Source organism: Eumetopias jubatus, unplaced genomic scaffold, assembly GCF_037043125.1.
Source record: "Eumetopias jubatus isolate StellerSeaLion01/CBP00866 unplaced genomic scaffold, mEumJub1_p1.0 scaffold_1, whole genome shotgun sequence".
In the NCBI taxonomy this organism is placed as follows: Eukaryota; Metazoa; Chordata; class Mammalia; order Carnivora; family Otariidae; genus Eumetopias; species Eumetopias jubatus.
The window spans coordinates 36519155-36522469 of record NW_028274807.1 but is presented as its reverse complement, the minus strand read 5'-3'; the positions used below and the strand labels follow the sequence as shown (position 1 = coordinate 36522469).

Sequence of the window (3315 nt, the reverse complement as noted above, 5' to 3'; positions counted from 1 at the left end):
CTTTCCTTTTCACAACATTCATTCTGTCCACATTTATCAAAGGGCAACTATAAGTTGTATGTATCTCTCAACACTTTAACCTAACAGTAAATACAAAATACAGACCAAAGTAAAATGTAGGCCACAGTTGATGCTTCTAAATGTATCCTAGAACAAATATTAGAAAAATACCTACTCCTGAAACCATGAGAAAAAATTTAAGCAGAAACATGTTCACCATTTCAGATGTTTATTCTTATTTTTTGTGGATGAAAAGGACACAAATGTATTTTCTTATAATAAACTTTGTTCCTTCCCCATCTATTTTCTGAAAGAGTTTTTATATAATCTGTTCCATTTTTTAAAACTTGGATAGTTTATAACCATCTGAGCCTGATATTTTCTTTGTGGGAATAACTTGATTATGACTTCTTTTTTTTAATATATAGCTATTCAGACATTCTATTTCTTTAAGTTTGGTGAGCTGTATTTACTAGGAATTGTCTATTCTATTCAAGTTATTGAACTTACTTGCAAGAAAGTGTTCATAATATTTTTCATTTTATCCTTTTTTTTCATTTTTACAGTTTCTATTTAAAGTCATATATAAGATACTTTATTCCTGCATCTTCTCAATTGTTACTTCCTAATGTTGCCCTTTTCCTTTCCTACTTTGCAAAATTTGGTTTTATGTTCAAGGGTCATTTTGTGGTGTTTATTCAGTTTTAGTCTAGTGATAACCACATTGCTAGGATGAATGCCCACATGGACAGTCATGCCATCTGCCTTCTCTCACTGCACTGGTTCCATGTAGATGATGTATTTCTTCCTGTAAACTTAGATTTCTTTACCAATTTGCTGACATTTGTAGTGTCCTCACATAATCTTTTGGATGGGCATGGATCGAACACTGTTCTTCTATCTCAGCTCTTTGGAAAGAGGGGAAGACAATCCTCCTATGAATGTGGGAAGACTTAAATGTCTTTTACTGTTCCAGCTCTTGGTCAGAAGTCACAAAAGGACTGAACTTCATTTTGGCTGCTTTCAGCCATGTCCACGAAAGGGAAGAGCTCACTTTATCCTTTTTTTTTTAATTTTTTATTGTTATGTTAATCACCATACATTACATCCTTTGTTTTTGATGTAGTGTTCCATGATTCATTGTTTGTTCATAACACCCAGTGCTCCATGCAGAATGTGCCCTCTTTAATACCCATCACCAGGCTAACCCATCCCCCTATCCTCCTCCCCTCTAGAACCCTCAGTTTGTTTTTCAGAGTCCATCATCTCTCATGGTTCGTCTCCCCCTCTGACTTACTCCCCTTCATTCTTCCTCTCCTGCTATCTTCTTCTTTTTCTTTTTTCTTAAAATATGTTGCGTTATTTGTTTCAGAAGTACAGATCTGTGATTCAATAGTCTTGCACAATTCACAGCGCTCACCGTAGCACATACCCTCGCCAATGTCTATCACCCAGCCACCCCATCCCTCCCACCCCCAACCACTCCAGTAACACTCAGTTTGTTCTTGAGATTAAGAATTCCTCATATCAGTGAGGTCATATGATACATGTCTTTCTCTGATTGACTTATTTCACTCAGCATAACACCCTCCAGTTCCATCCACGTCGTTGCAAATGGCAAGATCTCATTCCTTTTGAGGCTGCATAATATTCCATTGTGTATATATACCACATCTTCTTTATCCAATCATCTGTTGATGGACATCTTGGCTCTTTCAATAGTTTGGCTATTCTGGACATTGCTGCTATAAACGTTGGGGTGCACGTACCCCTTCGGGTCCCTACATTTGTATCTTTGTGGTAAATACCCAGTAGTGCAATTGCTTGATCGAATGGTAGCTCTAGTTTCAACTGTTTGAGGAACCTCCATACTGTTTTCCAGAGTGGTTGCACCAGCTTGCATTCCCACCAACAGTGTAGGAGGGTTCCCCTTTCTCCACATCCCCGCCAACATCTGTCGTTCCCTGACTTGTTAATTTAAGCCATTCTGACGGGTGTGAGGTGGTATCTCATTGAGGTTTTGATTTGGATTTCCCTGATGCTGAGTGATGTTGAGCACTTTTTCATGTGTCTGTTGGCCATTTGGATGTCTTCTTTGGAAAAATGTCTGTTCATGTCTTCTGCCCATTTCTTGATTGGATTATTTGTTCTTTGGGTGTTGAGTTTGATAAGTTCTTTATAGATTTTGGATACTAGCCCTTTATCTGATATGTCATTTGCAAATATTTTCTCCCATTCTGTCGGTTGTCTTTTGGTTTTGTGGACTGTTTCTTTTGCTGTGCAAAAGCTTTTTATCTTGATGAAATCCCAATAGTTCATTTTTGCCCTGGCTTCCCGTGCCTTTGGCAAAGTTTCTAGGAAGAAGTTGCTGTGGCTGAGGTCGAAGAGGTTGCTACCTGTGTTCTCCTTTAGGATTTTGATGGACTCCTGTCTCACGTTTAGGTCTTTGAACGATTTGGCGTCTATTTTTGTGTGTGGTGTAAGGAAATGGTCCAGTTTCATTCTTCTGCATGTGGCTGTCCAATTTTCCCAACACCATTTGTTGAAAAGACTGTCTTTTTTCCATTGGACATTCTTTCCTGCTTTGTCAAAGATAAGCTGACCATAGAGTTTAGGGTCCATTTCTGGGCTCTCGATTCTGATCTATGTGTCTGTTTTTGTGCCAGTACCATACTGTCTTGATGATGACAGCTTTGTAATAGAGCTGGAAGTCCTGAATTGTGATGCCGCCAGCTTTGCTTTTCTTTTTCAATATTCCTCTGGCTATTTGGGGTCTCTTCTGGTTCCATATACATTTTAGGATTATTTGTTCCATTTCTTTGAAAAAAGTGGATGGTATTTTGATGGGGATTGCATTGAATGTGGAGATTGCTCTAGGTAGCATTGACATCTTCACAATGTTGTTCTCCCAATCCATGAGCATGGAACGTTTTTCCATTTCTTTGTGTCTTCTTCAATTTCTTTCCTGAGTATTTTATAGTTTTCTGAGTACAGATCCTTTGCCTCTTTGGTTAAATTTATTCCTAGGTATCTTATTGTTTTGGGTGCAATTGTGAATGGGATCGACTCCTTGATTTGTCTCTCTTCTGTCTTGTTGTTGGTGTATAGGAATGCCACTGATTTCTGTGCATTGATTTTATAGCTTGCTACTTGACTGAATTCCTGTATGAGTTCTAGCAGTTTTGGGGTGGAGTCTTTTGTGTTTTCCACATACAGTATTATATCATCTGCAAAGAGTGAGAGTTTGACTTCCTCTTTGCCGATTTGGATGCCTTTGATTTCTTTTTGTTGTCTGATTGCTGTGGCTAGGACTTC

General features: G+C 38.4%; 1 pseudogene; it reads right to left on the bottom strand.

Annotated features, from left to right (window-relative positions):
• Positions 1 to 595: 595 nt before the first annotated feature.
• Positions 596 to 1012, bottom strand: LOC114219327 (large ribosomal subunit protein uL24 pseudogene; annotated as a pseudogene).
• Between the last annotated feature and the right edge of the window lie 2303 nt (positions 1013 to 3315).